Genomic DNA, 17,891 nt, shown 5'->3' with positions numbered 1-17,891 from the left:
GAACAGCATAGCAGTCAATGACAGGTAGAAACTGGAAAATAATGCCACAGCTTCCTGTCCCTAAGTTAAGACAGCGCTTAGGTATGTTCTCACTATTTCTTCTCCAATTTTGGTTCCTAGACCAGTTGTAGCATCATCACCTGGGTGCTTGCTAGAAAAATCTCAAATTCTCAGATCCAATCCCAGATATACTGAATCAGACTCTCTGAAGATGAGCCCTGTACTATAGTTTAACAAACTCTCTAGGGGACTCGACACCATCTTCCAGAGACCACCAGCCAGATTGTGCCCAAGATACCCTGAACGGCAATCTGCTTATTAAAATGTCTTGTATTCTCCTTCCTTCCTTCTCTATCTTAACTCCCCAACTCCCCTATTGGTGCTTTCTAGGAACACACACACACACACATACACACACACTTAAACATATATAGGCATACCATGGAGATACTGCAGGTTGGGTTCCAGACCACAACAGTAAAGCGAGTACTGCAATAAAGCCTGTGATAACATTTTTGCCGGTGGAGAGACTTCCTTCAATTTGTACAAAACAAACAAACAAACAAACAAAAAAACCCAACATCTATGAAGCACAATAAAGTGAAATGTGATAAAATGAAATATGTCTGTACTCAAAGTCTTATCTCAATATCTGCCTCTGTGGGAACATAATCTTTAAAAAAAATGATAATAGTAGTGCCTATGCCTCATAGGGCTATTGTGTAAACAACATGAGATAATATCTAAAAAGTCTTTAGAACAACAGTTCCTGGCACATGTTGAGATACTAAGGAAAAGTAAGTTACAACTGTGATTATGATTATTAAGTGAAAGATATCAATCTAACAAATGAAAACAAATTTAATATTTGAGTGTTCTAAATAACATGAAAAAATCAAGTAAATTTTTTGTTTTCTCAAAAAAACACTGTAATTTAATCATAAAATCTTATTAGTATTTTTCCATAATTTTCATCTTTCGGATATATAAAATCTGTTGTAGTTCAATTAACTCTCTATACTCTTCTGCCACTGTTGGCATTCTCTGATTAAAAAATGGTGGGCTCTTTCATAGGAGTGATACTCCCTAAATAATCATCTGTATAAATTTGTGATCTCATGCCCATCACTATATATTTAATAATTTGCTTCGGTTGGGAAATTTGTTTTTCTATTACTGAGGTATTACTAAAAAATAAAGTCCAGGGCAATTTCACTGTGGCTTCCTAAACATATCTGACATTTGAGTAATTCAACATGATAATAAATAGTAATTACCTTATAAGTGAGCCCTAAAGTAGTCACATTTCCTTTTCTCACAGAATGTTTTCTTGTCAGCTCTGGCTTGAAGTCCTACACTGACATTTGCCGGAATGAAGATTCACCACGGGGAATGGTCTCTAGTAGGAATCTAGGATCTCTTTTATCAACAGAGATGATTCGAACAAAATACACTGAATCCACCAAATGAAATCTTCCAAATGAAGTTAGCAGTTTAAATAATATGGAATATGTTGAGAATTGAGAATTTTATTTGGAGGTATAAAAATAATAAAATGAATTCATCTCCCTCCAGACTAGCTTCATCAATTGTTAATTTTTTGCCAAAATTTGCGACATCTCCCTCTCCTTACTAAATACATACATTCGCACACAAACATAAACACACAATTAATATTACTGAACCATTTGAGAGTCAAAGACATCAAGATCATCTACCTCTAAATTCTTCCAAGTTATCGCCTCAGAACATGACATTCCAATTACCTTTTAAACAAATATTTTGTAATCCTTTTTGGTATTATGAAACTAACATATAAAACATCTGCCTACACATAAAATTAGAGAAAAAAAAAAACACTATATAAAGCTTCAATTGCACTATTACAGAAAAATATAAGGGGAGTAAGAATCATAGAAAAATTAAATAATCATCTACACTAGATATCAGAATGGAAATATCATATTGGTGATTCAAATAGTATAACCTATGCAATCACCATCAGTGACATTTTCAAAATCCTGAATTCCTGGTAAATTTCTGAAACAAAATAAAGTACAAGGTTCTCTGACTATATACAATCATTAAATTATTGGAAAATTCACAGACTGTTAAAAGACTGCAAAAGTGCATTGTGTGGCTATAAAAACAGAGTTAGTATCTAGATGCAGATACATACAAACAGGTTTCGCATTTACGTGAATACCTGGCTGTAGGGCATGTGTGGAATGGAGGGACAGTTCCTTACTGTGCAGGACTGAGCTGTGCATTACAGGATACCTAGCATACCTGACTTGCTCCATTATGTACCCCACAATTTCCTAGATACTTTTCAGTGAAGTACAACTCTTTATTTAAAGATACATGGAATTAATTTTTATTGAATAATGACTTTCCTAAAATATATCATTTATATACTTCTGTATTCAACAACTCATTAACAAAACCAAGAGTGTACTCATTTGACAAAAAACAAATCTGAGGCCTGAGAATCTATTTTTTCATGGTCCCTGTAATATTGATAGCTACAAGGAGAAATTTGTTCTAAGATTATAAGTACCAGTGATGAGCCTCCAGATGGAGCATTAATACAAAAGATTCAAGAAACATAGAACCTTCAAGTTACCTTAATATATTTGCAAGATTATACCACCCATTCCCTAGCACTTGCAGCAATTCCTTTGGAGAATATTACCATAAAATGAAGATAGAAATAGTTCTCCCTTTGTCCATAAGTAACTTCAATGTCAAAACAGTAATGTGGTTATACAAATATGAGAAGTTAAATATAAAATAGCCCCAGTAATTTATCACTAGGATATTATGTCAAGTGAACACTGAACTTAAATATCAGTTATACATCTTCTTAAAATATAACTACATTCCTAGTGATCATAGGTAACAGTTCAGTGTATTGAACTATATCAAATATATCAGTTATCTGAAATTAACTATTTGAATGATAATTTCATATAATGCTTCCTCTCAATAGTGCATTTTAAAAAGCTAGTTTTGGAATACAAAATTATTCTATAGTAATCTCTTTTTTAATGAGAAATAGTAAAAAAATACAATGTATGCAGTAGTAATGTCTCTAATATACTTTTATCTAAAAATATCAATGGGGTAAACTTTGAAATAGCAAATGTCTACTTCCAAATTTAGCAACTAAAACACAGAAACCTAATAGAAGTAAAACAGAAAATAATTACAAAAAGGTAAAAGGCTCCTCTTTGACCTAATTTAGGTATGAGTAGATAGTACGAATTGTTCTCTGTAACTTAAGTACTATATATAAAAAAAATCACAAAGTAGAGAAAATGATTCTAAGTTTTTTTTTTCAAAATACTTTAAAGTTAAAATATCAGTGATATATTTAGCAACTGACCTCTATTCTTTTCTAGTTATGATCAGGAAAAGGATAAAATCACAAATGCAATGCATATTTTTTCATCCAGATTAATATTTAATAAGTTAAAACCAAAAAAAATCTAATTTGTTTTTCTACCCAGAGCTGATTTTTCATAGGCTCTTTTCTTTATATCTACTTTAATTTACCGCCCCTGCACCCCCTCAAAAAAAATTAGACCACTTTCTCACCTTTGAATTTCTTGCTAGCAAACTGTTATCTTTACTTAGACCAGCAAGCAAGTTTTCTCACACTTCAAAAGACAGTCTAAAATATATATATATATATATATATATATATATATATATATATATATAAACAAAACAAAACAAAACAAACAAACAAACAAAAAACAGAAGAAAAAGTAGAAACACTGCAGAAAGGCCTCTTCTAGTCTATTAAGTTTTGGCAGTTGCCCAGAACTGGCCTCAGCATTTACCATTGGATTGTGGAAAAATTGCAGGAAAGCTCTACCTCCAGTTACATAAAACCACCTAAAACAGCTCTAACAGAACTTGCTATGGTGAAGAAAATATCCTTTAACTGCCTTGTGCAATTAAATATTCGTTAGACACACGTGGCTACTGAGCAACTGGTATGTGACTAGTACCGAATGTTAAATGTTACATAATTTAGTTTAAATTTTAATTGCTAGGTGTGACTAGAATATCCAAAGTATTCAACTTAACACTTACTTTATGCTCTTAATCCAAAAAAAAAGGAAGTTAGTTTTAGGATAAAACAGAGTAAATGAAATTTCAGGATGTATTTTTAAAAGCATTACTGAGATATACTTTGCATACCATAAAACTCATCCATTTAAAATGTGTGATTCAATATTTCTTAGTATATTCAGATAAATATGCAATCATTACCACAATCTAATTTTAGAGCATTTCATCATCTTAAATTCTGTAAACATTAACAGTCAATCCTACTCCTCCTCGAATTTCCACCACTTGGCAATTACTAACCCACTGACTACACATTTGCTTAATCTGGACATTTCATATGGAATCATAGAAAGTATGTTCTTTTGTGACTGGCTCCCTTCACTTAACATAATGTTTTCAAAGTTCATTCATGTTGTATCATCCATCAGAATATCAGTATTTTTTTATTGCCAGATAATATTCTATTGTATGAATATAGCACATTTAATTAATCCATTTGCCAGTTGATGGACAATTGGGTTATTTCTACTCTTTGACTAATATGAAAAATGCTACTCTGAATATTGTTGTGGCTGTTTTATGTGAATATGTTTTCGTTTCTCTTGTGTATATACTTAGGTATGGGATTGCTGGGTCATCTGGTAACTCAATGTTTAACATTTAGGGGATTGCCAAACTGTTTTCAAAGCAATTTACCATTTTACATTTCTACCTGTAATGTAATAAGGGTTCAAATTTTTCCATGTGTTCATCAATAATTGTTTTGTCTGCCTTTTATTACAGCTATCTTAGTTGTAGTGGTTTTGATTTGCATTTTCCTATTAGTAATAATGTTGAGCATCTTTTCATGTACTTATCAGAGCAATTTCTTTCTGAAGACATTTCTCTTCACATTACTTACCCATTTTTCATTGGGTCATTTACCTTTTTATTGATTGATAGGAGTCTTTTATTTATAATGCATGCAAGCCCTTTATCAGTTAAATATTTTGCAAATATATCTCCCCTCCCAACTGTGGACTGTCATTTTCATTTGTAGTACAAAAACTTCACATTCTAATTAGGTCAAATTCGTTTCATCTTTCCTTTGTCAGTCTGTATTTCTGTTGTTGTATCTAATAAACCACTGCCTAACCAAGGTCACAAAGATATACTTTTGTTTTCTTCAAGCGTTTTATAGTTTCCTTACATTTAGGTCTAGAATCCATTTTGAGTTAAATTTCCTCTATATCACGATAGAGATCTGATGTCATTCTTCTTCACATGGATATTCTGTTTGGCACCAGTTGATGAAAAGTTTATTCTTTCTTCCATTGAATTGTCTTGGCACTCTTGTTGAAAATAAATTCATCGTAAATATAATGGTTTACTTCTGAACTATCAAACTCCAAAATTACTGGAGCTTTCTGGTAGTTCTGATATCAGGAAATACAAGGCCTCCATCTTGCAAGATTGTTTTGTCTATTCCTGGTTCCTTGCCTTCTATATGAATTTCAGGATTAGTTTGTTGGTCTCTTTAAAAACACAAAGCTACCTGAGATTTGGGTAGTGAATGCACTGAATCTATAGATTAATTTGAAGGATGTTGTCATATTAATAGCATTAAATTTTTGGATTCATTTAGCAATGTTTTACCATTTTCAGAGTACAAATATTACACTTTATTAAATCTATTCCTATTTTTATTCTTCTTGATGCTACTGTAAATGGACTTCTTAGTTTTATTTTCACTTTAATCATTGCTAATGTATAATAGAACAATTAAATTTTGTGTACTGATTATATCCTGCAATTTGCTGAACTCATTTATTAGTTCTAATATATTTCAGTGTGGATTCCACAAGATTTTCTATGTACAAAATCAAGACATCTGCAAATGGAGGTAGCTTTACTTTTTAAGCTGGATGCCTCTTTTCCTTCTGTTCTTGCCTAAATGTCATGGCTAAAACCACCAACACAATGTTGAATAGAAATATCAAGAGGGAACATCCTTATCTTGCTCAAGATCTTTGGGGAAAAGAGTTGAGTCATCCACCATTAAGTGAAATGTTAGCTGTGGGTTTTTCATAGATGCTTCTTTAATCGAGTTCAGCAAGTTCCTTTGTATTTCTAGTTTAAGAATTTTTACCAAGAATGTGTGTTGTATTTTTTTAAACGATCATTCTGCATTTATTAATAAGATTATGTGGTTTCATCCTTTATTCTATTAATATGGTATGTTACATCAATTTGTTTCTGGATGTGAAACCAACCTTGCACCCCTTGGTAAATCCCACTTGGTCGTGGTATATAAAATCCTTGTTGGATTTCTGCTAGTATTTTGTTGAGGATTTTTTCATCTGTGTACACATGACGTATTGGTCTTTAGTTTTTATTGTGATATCTTTGTCTGGTTTTGCTATCAGGGTAATATTGCCCTCATAGAATGATTTGGGAAGTGTTCCTTTCCATTCTATATTTTTGGAAGATTTTATTTTAAAAAAAAAGTTATTAAATCACTGCAAAGATTTAGCCTCCCCAGCAAAGCTATTATCTAATTCTATTCAATTATCTCTTTGAGTTTGAAATGGAGTTTTGAGTTACTGCTTGTAAATAACTGGCCTGTTACAGCAAATATTTGTATTTGGCAGTCAGGTTACAACACAAAATAACTTAAGCACAGTTAATCTACCAGCCCTTCTGAGAAGTCAGAAATTTCTTTCTCACTTTTGTTAACCCTGGCATTCTAAGCTGATGAAAATGTGTAAATAATAGACACTAGAACAAGAAATAGATTTATTCTCTGAGAATCTTTCTAAATAAACAAAAAATTTCATTTGTTGGTTTGTTTCCTGTTTTTTCTTTTTTTTTCTTTTATGCTTCACTATCCATTCTGAGAGATCTGATGGATCTTTAAATGGTTAACATTTAACAGTCGTACAATAGAGTAAACTTAGTGAACATTTTCATCTGCTCACTGTTTAAAGGATACTATACTTAAAATTATTTATGAAAGTGATTTTGTGATACACTCAGTCTCAGACCAGTTAAGGAAAGAAGAAAGCATAATAAAGCATTTTCAACCTGATATAAGCTGACTTTCGGACAACCCCATACAAGGCCCTCTGTATGTGTTAGACAAAGAAAGAACAGAACACAGAATCTTGGTATGGGAAGAGATAAAAAGTAAGTGGTAACAGACTTTAGTCCTGTCACTGAAAAACAATATAACTTAAAATATATGAGGAAACTGTCTTTAGGCACTGGGAAAGAACAAGGGCAGGACTGTGATACTTCATAAAATGGAAATACCAAGTAAGCAATAACAATTCCCTGTATTTCTGCCTGGAAGCACATTCCTGCTATAGGGCAGGATGATACACCCCAAATTGTGGTGGATATTATGAGCATGGGAGGAAGAGTTCTAAATTCTAAGCTGCTGAAGATGCTAGAATCTGTGCAGCAGGGTAACAGAGAAGACAGTACTGTGCAGAGAAACGATCCCAAAAATCTGCATGGGGATTTCCCATTTTTCCATACCCTAGAATAGAGTTCTACATGTGTGAAACTGGGAGCCTTAGTAAAAAATACCTGTTGTTTTGTTGAGCACTGAGCAGCGACATAAAAGGTCATATAATACTAGGAACCTGGGGTTCCAGCTGAAGTAGTGAGGAGAGACCTCACTGAACACCTTGGAATGAACCTCTACCTTAATATCCCCAAGAAAATGTATCAGTATACTCTATGACCTAAAGTAAAGGCCATGGCCTAGGACTAAGTTCAAGTCCGAAATACTATCAAGCTAATAAAGAGTAAAACCATATCTAATATACCCTAAAGGAACCACCAGTATTTTAACTAAATGCCTGAGCACAGCTCAATGCCCGTTAAAGATGACTCTTCACAATGCATCACTCACAATGTCTATCATACAATTAAAAAGAAAAAAAAATCAAGATATGAAAAGAAGTAGGAAAATGCATTCCATTATGAAGATCTAGAAGAGACTATCAGTGTCCCTTCCACAAAAACAACTCATGCCTGGTTTCGCACACAGAGTTTCTTCTTTCAGCATAGTCCTATCTTTGCCTGCTATTTCAGTGGCTAGTAAAAACATTATATGGGGAAAAGCTGCATCTGTTCATCAAATGCATTTTATTTTGCTGAATCTGCAATAACACATTGCTCATGATACTCATAAAATCATGTCACTCATTCAACAATTTGGAAAAAGTTATTATCATACTCTAACTTGAATATGGGTTTCATGAGGACAGTACTGCAGGAAATTTTCCTCAGTGGGAATCTTTTAAGCCTCGGATGAGTCTTGAAAAGAGGTTGGTATGTTTACTTTATACTCTTGATCTTCTCTGATCCAAATTTAACAACAGGTTCAACTTAGCTGTAATCATAGATCTCTGATTTGAATGTGTGTACACTAATATCTATATATTTCCTAACATTTTCATAGAATAGATCTTGTTTTATTAACTTGTCTTCTTTATTAATGTTTATTACTAGTCCTATAACTTGCTACATAATTTTCTATTATTTTCTCCAATATGCTGTTTCTTTGTCCATATTTGACAAGTCCATGAGCATATAACAATTTTCTCTTCTATTTTCCAAGCCTCGATTATCTTTAACCAAGGACTATTTACTACATGTAGGACTTTAAATTCTATAGGTAGAACTCCAGCAATCAGATGGCAAGTCTAAAAGATATTTAATAAACTATTTCACTTGTTTTGATCCTGTTGGTCCTACAGCTATATGAAAGAATTTTGTGCTTATTTTACGAAGTAAATATCTGTAATTCATTCAGTTTCATCAGAGAATGTCAGATAAAATCCAGATTTCTTAGACTTGGAAATGCATGTTTCTGCAACCTAAATAAACAGCATTTTCCAATTTCAGCCGCTTCCCAAATACTATTTGTTAACTACCATAATAACACCTAACTAATTACCACACTCTACCTCTGACCACACTATATTCACATCATTGCTCTCTAGATTTATAAAAATTGCAAGGGTCAACTCAAATTTCATCTCTTTCTGGAAGCCTTCCTTTCTAATATATAACTTTCTCTGCCCATTTTCTCAACAACCAAACTGCAATGAACTGTCCATATTATTTTCTGATCTAACTACTAAGTTGATATTATGTACATAAAATTCAATATATGAATTCTCTCAACTAGATATAAAGAACATGAGAACATGAATCATATCTCATATATTCTTATATCCCCCATCAGTAACAATCTCGCATTCAATATCTCCCCCTCACATACACATACTGATAAATTGTTAAATGAAGTCATGGAACAAGCCTACGCTTAAAATTTTAATTGATCTCAAGTATGTTTAAAATTATTTCTATATAAAATTAAGAATGAAAAATTAAAACTTTTCAAAATGTTTGGTTATCTTCAATATCCACTAAATAGAAGTACTTACATTTAACAGTGTAACATTTAATTATTTTTTCTGCTTTCTTTACCTCTACTTATTTTTCAAATCTTATCTTTTTATATCAAAGGTAAATTTAAAAGTTCAAAACTATAATAATGAGATGGTTAAAGCATACTATAATTTGTTTCAGTAAATTATCTAAGTAGAGCAGCTCTGTAACTCTAGCGATTTGCTCTTTTTCTGCACAGAAGCTAAAGGCTAGCTTTATAGTAATAAGATTGATAGAATTTGTATATAGTAACTGATAAAACTGAAAGTTCTGTGCTCACTCTGTTCAATTGTTTCTCATCAGATGACAGTATTTTTTTTCTCTAATCCCCGATCAGCTACATTTCGGTACTCTATCCAGGTTTCAAATGTCCTTCACTGAATGTCAATTTTATTCAATATTCAGTATTCTCTTATCTGCTGCTTAAAACTAACTTATTTAGTTGCACTTTTTCTCTGGAAGAAGCATATCAATAAAAGGGAGAATATTGTTTTTTCGGTTTCCCATTGAGAAGATAAAACTCAGCAATCTTTTTGCATAGCAGAGATAAAAACAAACAAATGTAGTCAAGCCAGAACAATACGCAGGAGAATTCAATTTGATGTCCCATACGGCCATGGAAAGTAGATGTATGCATTCTTTTTGCTCGACAATTTAGATCCAATCAAGACAAATTGTATATTTACATGAAAAGACATAGTAGATAAAACAAGATATTTATTTTTACTTTTCAGATGTTTCTGATGTAGGGATAAGAAGAATATTAGCCACAAAATACTTCAGAATAGAATCTATTTAACAAACCCTTACTGTAACACATGAAAGCCTCTCAAAGAGGAAATTTTGCAGGTTTTTAAAAACTTCATAGAATCACGCCTTTCATGTTGAATTCCTATGCTTTTTAAAATGCATAGTCTATTATTAACATTCAATATTAAATAATCATGACTATCACTCCACATCGAACAATATCCTTTCTCCATCATCCCTGACTCACCCTATAAGTTAAATTTTAGCAGGCATTAACTCAACTGGAGAAAAACAGACCTTTTATGTTTCTTTTATTTCACTTAGATAAGATCTGAAAAATGTCCATCTCTTCTACAAGCTTTCTTCAAGGCTCTCTTTCAGTAAATTACCATAAAAGCCAAACCTGGATGAATCAATAGCCTTTACTCAACATATCTGGAGTGTTGAAATGAAGACAAATAAAAAAGCATCACAAGTCATCAATAATAAATTAGTTTGTCTACAATAGTGACATCAGGCCAATGTGAGAAAGGACTTCCTTCTGAGCTATTTAGCCCTCGACCCCAGCATAAGAAAAAAATTCCACTGATGAAAGACATGATTTAAAGTACTATATACTTGAAACTAATAATAAAATAAAATTTTAAAAAAGAACAATAAAATTTTTCCATCCACCCACTGAACTTATTTTCTTCTTGCCTTCATCAACTCATTAAGTTAAAACAATCTTTAAGTTGCTCTTCCACTCAAGTTTTTGTTTTAGGCACTTTTGCCAAATGCAACAAGACTTCAGCGTGATAGAAGGATCAAGACAGTTTCCTACATGAATTTCATCAAAGACTCAGTGGACTCATAGAAGAAACACTGAAGTTAAGGGAACTTTGGGATTTCAAGAGGAAGTAATGTGTTGAGGAAATGGTGGGTGGAGGAATGATTTCAAAATCATAAAACTAGCTGTATAAAACTAGCTGTGAGTCAGAGATGGGTAATTAAAAGATATTATTTTGAATGAATTATGATTATAATAGTCTCTCTGCTGTTAGCCACTCTTTCCACCCTTGTCGGAAATTTTCATCATTGTTCTCTAATACTCTGAGCATAAGCAGAATGATAGTCAACATAGTTGGGCCTCTGGCAGATGGCATGCAAAGACACAGAATTAAGTTTATGGAGTTCCTTTCAGATCCTACATTCTCAGATGCTTCACATTGTGTAATTTTAAAACAACAAATATAAGTCTTTCAGGTATCTACTACTCATTGCTAATTGTCTCCACAAATTTTCATCAGATTTGTCTTCTGTATCATCTTCAGAGTCCTTAAATACCTATTCAATAGCAGAAAAGATTCCAGCACACTCCAATTTATTTCTCAGAATGCTCCTTCCCTCATTGTTTTAACTGACTCGTGTTCCCGGAACACATCACTTTTCCAAATATCTCTTAAAAGGAGAGGCTGCTTCTCTCATACCTCGCCCCTCATTAGGTTGTGGTTCCGCTATTGCTAAACTTTTCAATGTCTATTCTACATTATTATACTTCCACCCTCATATAAATATCTTTGAGAACCTGATCACAGCATGCAACAATTCCATTCATGGCTCATTCTCCATATTTTCATCTTCGGAGTTTCTAGTTATTTCATCTTCATCTAGGACTTGAATATCTAAACTGTAACATTTCCAGCAACTCCAAATCCTTCTATCAAAAGAGAATTTCAATGTATAGTTTATTTATTGTATCCATGTTCTTAACTCATTCAATCCTCAATTCATTAACATCTGTTATACCTCTGACACTCTTCTTGCTAAGGTCACCAATTCCACGCTAATTGCTTAATCCGATATTTATGCTTTAGTTGTTGTCTTATTCAATGTCTCTGCACTGTTTATACTGCAGGCCACTCCTGGCATTTTGAGACCCTCCGACATGAGATTCTCAGACCTAATTCTTCTGATTTCCCTTCTGTCCCTCTGAATGCATCTTCTCATTTTCATTTGTTGACTTTACTCTTTATAAATCCTAATGCCCTAGCAGTCTACTTTCAGACCTCATCTTTACTCAACCTACCATTCTCATTTTTTTAGTCATACCTAAGGCTGCAGCAGTCACCTTTATGCTTATTATTCCCAAACTATATCAAGAGTCTTCACCTATTTCTGAGCCTCAGACATATGTAAGTAACTTTTCAAAAGGTATCTGAAGGGATCATGGAAATATAGAAATCAACATGTCCAAAACTGAATTAATCATCCCTGAGTATAATTTGGGTACAATTATTCTGGGAGTTGTAAGCTCATTGAACCATAGCATCTTCTAATCATGAAATCATATGGAAAGCTTTGGAAAAACATTGTAGAAATTAGATTTACCCAATGGTATGCCTACATCATTTCTCGATCAACTGATTAGTAAATCTATCAGAAGGAAAAGCAATTAGTTAAAAGTTGACCCTTATTAGTAAAACCATTATAGATTCCAACTACTAATACAGTCTTGATTTGTTTAATTAAATATAAGAAATACAATGTCTAAATCACAAGAAACTATAGTCTTCTTATTCCCAGAACCAATCAGACCATATCCAGAAAAATATCTTCAATTTTGTTTTGGCTGCCTCTTAAAAAGTGTGGATAGAGCAAATGATAGCCTAGCATGTGAGCAGTTGAAAGAGTGGGTATTAAAAGATAGAAAAATCCTCAGACATTGGAAGGGAGGCTATATGTTGCTTTTGAAAGTAGAAAGAGGATCATGAGGATAACTCAAGGGTAGGAGAGGATTACAATTTACATAAGAAATAATTCTTTCACAGAGAATATCGCCTTCCATAATGCCATGGTCTGCCAGATTCCATGTCTCAGAGGTTGTTTAAACAGAGGCTAGTCAGCATCTGCTAAGCTCACTGTGGAAGAATTTATCTCTCTTTGTATGAGTCTAACTAAATGACTTTAATGTCATCTCATAAACAGAAGTTATGTTTCAACCTTACACATGAATCAAGATCATTTTATTGCTCTACTCTCTACCAATTTTAAACAAAATAGACAAAAACTAAACATTTCCCAGCGATTTTTAAAAGCTTTCTTTTAAGGTTAGAAAATAATTTAGAACTAAATCTTAGCTATAATTCATGATGCTTGAATTTCTTTACTACCATCTCCAACTTCCCTCACCAATACTTTAGAACACGTAACAGTCCCTAAATCAGGATATGGTAATTCCCCCACTTTACTGGGAAAGGTAGAAAAATAGCTTCTAAAACAAAAAGAAGTACCTTTGCCTTTAGTCATTCATTTTTCCAGCAATTCCAACATTTCACAGAACCTACGAACAAAACAGAATGCTCAGAGAAGGCTAGCTTTTTAATCTGCTCCCTGTACACTAAGGCAGAAATGGCTGATTCAATCATTATAGACTCTGGAGAAAGTAAAGTTACAGCCCTACTTTACCAAAACGTTAACCATTTAGTGGTTTTCCTTAGCTTTAATCTTGAATCAGCTTCCTAAGTACTGTACTCCTTGTATTGTACACTGAACACAGAGAATTCTGTTTTGTTTTGTTTACATTATTTTCCCTTGCTAATTCAATGTAACTTGTGCTTCAATGTCTTTGGTAAGAACAACTATATATTTTTTTTTAAAAGGGGGCATAAGTCTTTGCTTACGTATACTTCTGGCAAAATACACAACTCTCCACCCTCTCCTAAAAAAATCACACATCTTACTTTAGGAAACCATTTACTTCATGGTTTAAAGGCCTTCTTTTGTCGTTTGTGAGTTAAAGAAACATGAATATTGTCACAGTTATTCTTACTGTTGATCCAGATTATAATTTATAGCAATAGTAGCTGCCAAAACATCTTAGTTTCCTTTAATTAACTCTGTCCTCTTCTTATCTCCCTCCCTCTGTGCTGTAGCCAGAGCAATATTTTCAACTCTGCAGAAGCTGATCAAGTTCTACCTTGCTTAAAATGTTTCAATAGCTTTATATCCTTCAAAGGATCCACACAACCATATATGGTTTTACCTACCCCACCAGTATCCTCCTCTCTGCTCCTGCCTTATTGCTATTAATTCCTATTTCTTTTGGCCATTAGCTTTTCTGTTTAGAAACATCTTCCCCTGATACCCGCCCTCATCACTATTATATTCACAAAACCACATTGTCCTTCAGATAAACTTCAGATAACTTAGAGAAGGCTACATTGACCCTAGTTTAGGTCAAATTTCTTTGTTATGGGCTTTCATAAAAATCATGTTTCCTATCTTTCAGAGTGCTTATCTTGCATGTTATTCATGCATTCAACAGGGAATTGTTTAATCAATGCCCATTTTATACACTAACAAAGTTTCACAACTGTGACATCGTTGTAATTTTGTGCTAGATAATTTGTTGCTGTGGGTGGCCATTTGGTGCATTGTAGGATGTTTATTTTAGCAGCATCGCTGGCCTCTATCCACTAGATTCTAAGTAGCACACTGCCACACCCTATCCCCACCAAGTTTTGGTAATCATAGTGTCTCCAGACACATTAATGTATACTGGATTAAGGCATGGTTACCAAACCATTAACGCTATAAGAGTACTGACATATGTGTTTGATTACCATTTTATCCCTATGCCAAATATAGTGTTGGGTTTTAGTGGGTACTTTACATTTTTAAATGATAGACATTGGACTGCAAAGTTATTTTTATAGCTGAATCTGAAAAGATATTTTATCAAAAGATGAGAGCCAATGAAAAATGTATCTAATAATTTATTTTAAAAGCTTTCAAATACTAAGGAAAATATATATTATATACATGAAAAATAAATAAGCTAATTTAACTCCCCTTTAAGCACTTTTCAAGAAGCTAAGTATTTTAAAAATTAATGTAAAAAAATCTACATTTTAACAATCTTTCCAAATTACCACTACTTGAACGAGGAATTATAGAAGTGCTCAGGATGATAAAGGTAAAACATCATACTTAATTCCTAAATATTCCTTAGCTCAATCTGATTTTAAAGTCACGAGCTGAAATTTATTTTCTCCATGACTGGATACAGAGATTAAGTTTGGTCTACTAAAATTAGTAGCTGATATTGCCAGTGTTTAATGTTTTTAAACATTTAACCATTGAACAAAAGGTTGATATTATACCCCAAGGGAATTATGCCTTTATATCTTTTACTCTTTTAATTTGAAACCTCAGTTAATATCCATAAAAATATTAATTACATTTCAAATGCTTAAACCAAGAAATTGTGTTATGATAAGAACAACTTTAACAGTCTATCTTTAATTCATAACACAGGACCCAGTATTTTGGAGTTGTGTTCCTGGGTGCATTGTAATTAATGTAAACATAGATATAACAATTGTGATTTATTTGAATGCATCCACGCAGACTATTCAAACTAATCTCCCAAGCCCTATGTATCTGTAGTAAATTTATCTATTCTTAGATTTGTTTGGTATTCAGAATAGGATAATCACCTCAGTCAAGACTAGATATGGAATTCATAAAGGTTACATGAAGGCTTCTGTGATATAGCATAGAAACTACCTATTTTACTATATACGCTGTCACCTGCTTTTAAAATGATGATCTCCTAAAATTAAGGGACTTACTGATATTCTCTGGGTGTGTAGCTCTGAGTTAGGTAGTGGAGGAAAGAACACAAAAGTTAGAAATAATTTTTTCTTTCCTTTTCTATCAGACTTCAATATTTTAACATTTCTCTCTTGAACATCTTATTTTTTAATTAAAGTATGCTATATAACTACCAGAAAATGATCCCTGCTATAACTCAAAAGGTGAATAATTACACTTAGAAAGGAAAGTATAAGGTGATTGGGTCAAAAGAAACCAAGCTGCTTATTAAATGTCATTTTTAGCCACAATTGCATCCTATACTAGATACGTCTGTGACAAAATATGTACACTACTTTGATAGTTACTTGTACTAGGAAAATGCAGCCAAATCATAACAAGAGTTAGATTCTGAAATTAAACAAAAGAAAATATATAAATATTAACAATGACCATTAAATATTCCTTAGAGATGTATTGTGATGGGAAAGAGCATTGTTCAATTAGGTACTATATTGGGGACCAACAACTCACATTAGGTACCACCAGACAATTTTTTCCTTCACCATGGATACAGATGGCTGTTCATCAGTGGGGTACCAGAAGAAATAGTCAATTGGTTTGTTCTTAGGAGACATGCTGTTAAGACTCACAATCAGGAAAGTGAAGTAATCTCATTATGAGATGTACACGGAAATTCAGTATTCTTATTGAACAGCAAATTCACATCTCTTGCTTTAGTTTCCTTTACAGTGTGTGCTCAAAAATAAGAGGATAAAAGGCCCATATTTATATTTCATCTCTGGCTTTGTTCAATGGAAATCTTTTCATTTGTTAAATGCATGTTTTGCCTAACTCCAGAGTCACAGAAATGGGTTTAGGTTCATTTATATCCTCCAATCTAAACCTAAATTGACAAACTATATAAATTTACAAATCATTTACTCAGACACGAGTTTAACCTGAAGTTTATGATTTCAACCTTCTTAATTTGGCTTCAAAAAGTACTGAATTAAATTAGTTACGAGATTACAGAATACATAGACTCTAAAGTTATAGGGTCTATTATAATTTTTTTTAACTTCCAATCTTCCAATCTTTGTTCCCTATAAATCCCACTCACCCACCTCTGTTATTCAAGGACTTTTATATGTTCTCCACTACCCATGAGTTGAGTTCTAAACTATACTCCTGGATTTTTGCCTTCCACAATCTTATCATAGCTTACTTTGAACCTTATATACTACTTCTATATAGGTAATAGTTCTGCTTTCCTATTAATCACCAAAAAATATTTTATTTCTTGCATATTCACAATGTGCTTATCTCATCTCTTTCATCTTGAATGGGTCTCTCCATTAATAATCTTCCATCTATCCTTTACTCACTCTATGATAATGAAAGCAAGACATATGTCTTCTAATTGTGTCACAATACTTCCTTTTTCTTAGTACATATGATGACAACTATTAATGTTGTTTCCTTATATTAAGAACCTATATTCTAGAGACACATGTGTTTCACATATTATTTTGTTCAGTCCTTAAAACAGTGAAATAAAAGGATGGCTTTTTTTACATTAAAATATGAAAATTTAAGCTGAGAAATAACTTATTCAAGATCAAAAGTCACTTGTGTAAAGGAGTTGTGACATAAACCAAGAACTCTTTGACCCTAAAGGTATGCCCTTTTCCATATATATCAAAAGGTCTCACCCCCTCTCTGTGCCCTCCATTTTGATTTATTAAATTCACTTTGTTATTCTTAATTTGTTTTATGTGAGTAACTTCTCATCAGCTGGATTTTGATTAATGAAAGGAATTTTTAAAAAAATTAATCATAGTTCCAAGAATATGAAGTGTTTTTTAAAAGTAGCAATCAACTTCTAAAAGGAACATCTTGAGCTAATGTTTCTTTTTCTTTGCTCCTTCCTCTGATGCCACCAGTAGCAAAGTATAGCAATTCATTAAGAAACAAAATAGAAGGGAAAATTCATATAGAATCAGTTCTAATCCTTACTGTGATGAAAGTTCATT

Source organism: Pteropus medius, unplaced genomic scaffold (genome assembly GCF_902729225.1).
Source record: "Pteropus medius unplaced genomic scaffold, Ma_sr-lr_union100, whole genome shotgun sequence".
In the NCBI taxonomy this organism is placed as follows: domain Eukaryota; kingdom Metazoa; phylum Chordata; class Mammalia; order Chiroptera; family Pteropodidae; genus Pteropus; species Pteropus medius.
This window is presented reverse-complemented; position numbering follows the sequence as displayed.